Here is a 7063-nt window from a genome sequence, read left to right on the forward strand (position 1 = left end):
AACGTCTGTGTGTATGTCTGGTCACGATTAGGCTCCTATATGGTTGACTATTATAGAAAACTGATCACATATAATGATAGAAGATATGTCGAGACACAGGAATGGGTATGTTTGATCTGGCATAATGACGATTAATTTAAATTGTGGGGTCTGCGTACACGCCTGGTCCACAAAGTATGGAAATAAAAAATTTAAAAATAAAAAAAAACGTTTACAAGTGTTTTTGATATAGATGTGCATAATAATACTTTGATAAGTATGATGTAACTTCAATAGGGATGGTATAATAAAATTGTGGGGTCTACGTTCGCACCTGGCCTCCATAGAATGGAAATAGGCACAAACTTTAATAAAGACTTTTCATATCTATTTGCGCAAGTATACTTTGATAATTATGTTTCAGTTTGAAGAAATATGGTATAATAAAATTATGGGGTGTTCGTTCAAAATGATACCAATATTGTCAGGATCCGTTGCCTTTGTCGAAAGTTTTTGCAAGACATACAAACATACATACATACATAAATACATACATACATACATGCATACATACATTTAAGCAGATAGGTGAGATTTACATTATAGAAGATTATAAAAAAAATTACGTGGTGGCTTCTTTATTACGAAGCGTTCAAATCCCAGCATGACGTGCCAAATAAGTCTACATAATTTCAGACGGACAGACACCAAATCTCCATCACAAATAGATTATTATTATTATTATTATTATTATTATTATTATTATTATTATTAGCTGTATATACTCGGCGTTGCCATGTTAGAAAAATTGTTATCGGGCGAAAGGTTTAGTCACATAATATTTAATGTATTTATTTGCTTCCCCACCAAAGCAAATTAGGCACAAGGCCGTTTTTAATGTGGGGTAAAAACCAGCTCCCCTAAAAGTAGGCAAAAAGGGGGGGGGGCACTCTGGTAACCAAAAATAATAATTGTCCCAGTATAGAGGGTTTCCTCTCCATTGACTGTAACAAATTACCTTTAGTGCAGCATCTGCAGAACAGATACTACACTTTGATCCCGGCCTGAAGGCCATGGACTACATGTTCGATATATGGATGCATTAAGTACATCAATTTTCGTCCATGAAAATTAAACGAAAGATAACTCTCATAGCTTAAATAAATAAACTTACTTCCGTTTTTAAAAGGCGACTGGTGTAGTTTGATAATAATCGAAAATAAATTAATCATAAATTCGAGTAAAATAAACTTTAAATAATAATTCTAAATAAAACAATGAAGACAATTCTATTACAACAAAAAATTAATAACATGGAACTAATTATTAAAATAAATTTTCTTTAATGTAATATGCAAATAAAGTTACTTTTTGAGTGTAGATTTATCTTTGAATAAATAGTATGCATATGACTCCTACTGAAATGAAAATTAATGTGTGAAAGGGTATACCTTTCATATTAATCAAAGTTTGAGGTCCTGGATATGACCTAAAACTATATCCGATGGTGAGGCCCCAGCTTGGGGGCTTTAGGGAGTGTGGAGCCACCCTTGAATTGCCATTGCTCCCAGGTCCACTCTGATCCGGAGTGGTAGTACCTGTTAGAGTCCCAACCGACTTGAAGACAACAAATATATTCTATTAAAAAAATTGTTCTTTAAAAATCTTTGGATTCAGCATTAAATAACCTGAAAAGGGTTGATATGCCGTAAAACAAAAATAACCAACCAACCATCAAATTTTGAACAAAGAAACCCCGGTTATGGCGCCTCGGTCGATCGGTAACAAATTACTCCCTTCTTAAATAGATTAGACAAAGCCTGGGAGGGTAGACCTCCTAGAACTGCACAGGATTAACATTAATAAGGAATACGACTTTATCATAATATATTATTATTATTATTATTATTATTATTATTATTATTATTATTATTATTATTATTATTCACTAAAAGTTTTCACACAGGCGATCACTAAAGATTTCTTTTGTAGAACAACCTGTAGTGTTCCCTGGAGTCTGAGTGACAACAATTCTCCCTAGTACTCTCCACCACTTTCGATAACCTTTACAAATCAAATTAAACCACGTTCTGCTATCAATTAATCAGAGTTGCTCCATAACAATTGAATCTTTTTAACATTCCAGCAAATCATTTGTTTTTGTGTCAATACAAAAGGGGTCTTTTGCTCTTTGCCTGCAAAATTATAAAGTCCAGAACAAGTACAGAACAGTTACCCACTGAGAATTCCTTATCTCCAGGACTTGTATAGAATAGCTACCAATCGGAAAGTCTTCAGAAGACTAATTTGGCCAAATGAAATGAAGCAGTTTGCAGAGAAAAAAAGATGGAATTAATGAAATTAGGCTCCTGTTATAATATCGGCAAAATCTTCAGATCAACTATTGAATTTTGTAAAAAAAAAAAAAAAATGGTGGGCATTGGTCACATTTATGATCAGAATTTCGATTTATTTTCAAATGTTTTCTATTCTTAATAATGCGGAAATTCAATTGTTATTTTCGGTTGATTTATCACAATGTTATTTATTACTTGATGCTTGTAACTAGCGTTACCCGGTATATTTTGCAATCAGGAATTTTGCCTATGGTAAATCTAATTTATAAAACTCACTATGTCTGTCTGTCCGTCTGTTTCCACATTTTCAAACTCTATCTCCTCCGAAACTAAAAATCGCAGAGCGGAACTAGGGGCCTCAAATGATTGGATTTTTTATGGGCAATTCTTTTATGGGTCGTCTTGAGTCGGTTAATATAGTTTTAAGGGGTCAAAAAATTAAAAAAAATTGTTATACATTTTGTACATTCATCTTAGTTTGTTTTAATCAGTCTATATGCATGTCACGTCGGTACAGTGGTAACGTCACCAGCTTTGAATGCTACAGTTTTGCTTTCGGCTTCGATTCTAGTTGATGGCACCCAAATACTTTTTTTTACATTTGAAATCACGACTCTATAATAATATATACGAAAACTGGACAAATTAAAATATCATATTTAAGCGTATTTTACGATCGAAAAAAGCTGGACGCCCCCCCCCCCGCTAGTATAAAATAACTAGAGACACATTAACGAGAGTCATTAAAGGTTAACTGGATTACATAGTTCTTTTATCGATTAAATTACGCTATTTTATTATCTACATATATATAAAAGTGACCTTGTTTGTCCGTGTGAGTATATATATATATATATATATATATATATATATATATATATATATATATATTTCTGCATCTTAATAAATTAGGAAGTGAAATATTAGTGAGCAAAATAACAACGACCGCTATAATCACCAATAAAATTAATTACATAAAAATATATAAAATATTAACTACATAAGACTCAATTTTTTGAATTCATAGTAATATATTACAAATACAATATAGAAAATTAAAATGTATTATAAGATAATATTTATTTCAAACTAATTTTAACATGAAAACATACAGATAGTTTTAAAACTTTGTATATAAATTTTTTTTATATATCTTTTAATAGACTTATTTTCCATGACTCAATTAACTCTATGACGCGCGTATAATCTTCATTTTCTTTCCCTTCTCTTTCTCAGAGATTCTAGACTAATTAAACCATATGACAGGCAGCGGATGGTCACTCTCTTCCTTCTTTTTTCTTTCTTCTTCTCTTTCCCTTACGCGCAATTTATTTCCTTCTCTCTATATCCGTATATTTCTCCCTCTTCTTCCTAGGTTAGTAAACGCGTGTCAAGTCATTTACGTGTAAGAACGTGCATATTTAGGGGCGTGTGTGTGTGTGTATGTGTTTGTGCGTGTGTGTAAGGTGTGTGTGTGTGTGTGTGTGTGTGTGTGTGTGTGTGTGTGTGTGTGTATGTGTGTGTCTGTTGTTACGTCGGGCTACCGGACAGCCGTTTAAGTGTCATAATGTTCTTGTTTTTTTTTTTTTTTAAATCCCTCCCATACAAACTTAATTCCCACCCTCTCTATAAAATGTATTAAGTGGATTGCTACTACCACCTCCTCTGGTTTTTGGCGGTCGGGTCCCGATTCTTTTTCTTTCTTTATTTCAGTATCAAAAATGTAATTGTCTAGTTTAGATGCTTGAAAATACCATAAGGTTGAAATAAATTATTGCATCGACAATTATGTAATTTCCGTGTTATATTTTTATGTTATTGCTCTATTTACCACATTGAGCTCTCATACCCGGATTTCCTCCTGGAATTATTCCATTATAACACTATATATATATATATATATATATATATATATATATATATATATATATATATATATATATTATTAATGACTTAGGTCATTGCTAATGAAGCCAGAGATGGCTTCTGTTGCCTGGTTCGAATCTATCGACCAATGTTAATCGTAACACCCTACACTGATGATTCCCGAAAAAGGATGAAACACTAGTGTCTGGGAAATCATCTTTCAGGAATCATCAGTGTAGGGTGTTACGATTAACATTGGTCGATAGATTCGAACCCGGCAACAGAAGCCATCTCTGGCTTTATTAGCAAGGACCTAATTAATTACTAATATAGGTATATATCATGATTAATATAGATATTTAATAATTATTATAGTAAATAGTTATATATATATATAATTATTTACTATAATAATTATTAAATACCTACAGACACTAGTGTTTCATCTTTTTGGGAGTCATCAGTCCATGATGTTTGATTAACACCGGTCGATAGATTCGAACCCGGCAACAGAAGCAATATCTGGCTTCATTAGCAAAGACCTAATCCATTCAGCCACCGTTAACCGCTAGAAATACTGTTGAAATTTAAACATTTATTTTTTGATACATTTTTACGTCTGTCAGAGTGATCTACTCATTATCTAATGATTTGCGCAATAACAGACAGACAAGATGACACACACACATATATGTGTATATATAAATATATATGTGTGTGTGTGTGTGTGTGTGTGTGTGTGTGTGTGTGTGTGTGTGTGTGTGACCTTGTCCGTCTGTGTAAAGAACGGTCTCTAACAAATTACTTTGTCAATTTTTAGTCTACCAACTTGTAACTTGATATATAGGGGATTTTGACTCATGAAACAAATTCAATTTGAATTTTAGCTTTTTTTTACATGGGGGTCACCACTTATCAAGGTCAGAAGGCCACTCAGGGATAAGGGTTATTGCGTGTACAGTAATCAGTGAGATAGTATTGTAGTAATCATTAGTATTGGGGGTTTTGATAGAGTGTCTTACTTAAGGGGGCGGTTTGTCAGGAGTTTGTTTATGTTGGACTTGAAGACGTCCAAGTTGTAATCAGGTGGGAAACAGGCAAGCGGCAGAGAGCTCCACTGGCGTGCAGTTCTAAGAAAGAAACTTTGCTCATGGAATCTACGTTTGGATTTAGGCACAGATAAAATAGCTGCTAAAAGAACAACATTGAAAAAAAAATGGAACATAGCAGACGCAAGACGACTAAGCCTGTTACTATTACGCATGCGCAAATATGCATTTATACTTTCAGCATCGTTGTTTTTTAAGTGTTTATATGCCCATGGACTAACTTAGATAGTAATAATTAATGCTGGAGAGTTATATGTTTCGATTTCGGTTCTAGTTGATGACACCCAAGCCATATATTTATTTTTAAAAAACATTTTAAATCACTATTATACATTGGGTACAATATAATAATCAATAGAGAATTGTGTCTTCTATATATATAAAAGGCAAAAATCGGTGTGTATGTATGTATGTATGTATGTATGTATGTATGTATGTTTGTTTGTAACGCTAAAACTTTTGAAAGACGGAACCAGAGTTGACAAATTTGGTATCATATTGCACCTTGATCACCCGGATGACAAATATCGAAATTTCACGTCAAACGGACCAGTAGAAAGGGGTCAACTGATCGTTTTTCTCCTAGGGGGGCCCCCCAAAAAACCTGTCATTTTAACGTTATTCAATACGTGTCACGTGACGTGACGTCAGCTCAAACTTTTGACAGACACAACCAAAGTTGACAAATTATGTATCATATTGAACCTTGATCACCCGCATGACAAATATCGAAATTCCACACCAAACGGACCATTAAAAGGGGGTGAACTGATCATTTCTCTCCTAGGGGGGCCCCCCAAAAAACCTGTCATTTTAATGTTAATATTACATAATCCAAAAACGCTTAGTCATGTCACGTGACGTGACGTCAACATCCAGTAATGGCGAACAAATGTAAACAAACACTTTGTTTTACCGATACTTTTGTAATTTCTCTTCTGCTTTGTTCTAGAGATTATTAAACTCCATGACAATGTCTCCAACGTATTTAACTGGTTAAAAATAGTATTTATACAAGAGTTTTAACGAAAAATATCAGGAAAAAATGTACAGGAATAAAAAAAAATTCAGCTTTCAAAATATTCGTCGATAAAAAAACCGATCTTTATATTTACGCTAGCCATTTTGTATATTACCACGTGACCTGCTATCTCTTAAACTGGAGGGGGGGGGTCCACTTGAATCCAACAAAACCAGTAATTTTTTTTTTCTATTATATATACATCATTTTCTATAAAATTAAGTGTAGACTTTATAATTATAACAAAAAATGTTATTCATACTAAAAAAAAAAAACGCTTAGTCATGTCACGTGACGTGACGTCAACATCCACTAATGGCGAACAATTGTACCTATTTACTATGCCTCCCCACGGGACAGAGTTAGACACCAGGGTCGTTTTTTAACGTGGAGAAAAGGTACAAAAATAAAAATTGTCTCAGTCGTGGAGGATTTCTCCTCCACCGAAAGAGTTCAAGAAATAGAAGTGCAGCATCTGAAGAACAGATACTACACTTTGATCTTGACCAAAAGGCCAAGAATGCGAACAATTGTAAATAACAACTTTTTTCACAAAACCAACACCGTCTTTCTTTTTTTTCTCTCTCTCACCCACTTACTCTTCCCTCTCTCTCACCCTCTTTCTCTTGACGTCACACCACTGTTAAACTGTGGGGGGGGAACACATTCCCAGGCATTATCTCCTATAGATGCACATTTTATTAGAAATTCAGCTTTCAAAATATTAGACG

General features: G+C 33.6%; 1 pseudogene; it reads right to left on the bottom strand.

Annotated features, from left to right (window-relative positions):
• Nucleotides 1-6725: 6725 nt before the first annotated feature.
• On the bottom strand, nt 6726-6859 carry LOC145256627 (U2 spliceosomal RNA; annotated as a pseudogene).
• Between the last annotated feature and the right edge of the window lie 204 nt (nt 6860-7063).

Source organism: Euprymna scolopes, chromosome 32 (genome assembly GCF_053919585.1).
Source record: "Euprymna scolopes isolate OS-2025 chromosome 32, ASM5391958v1, whole genome shotgun sequence".
Lineage (NCBI taxonomy): Eukaryota > Metazoa > Mollusca > Cephalopoda > Sepiida > Sepiolidae > Euprymna > Euprymna scolopes.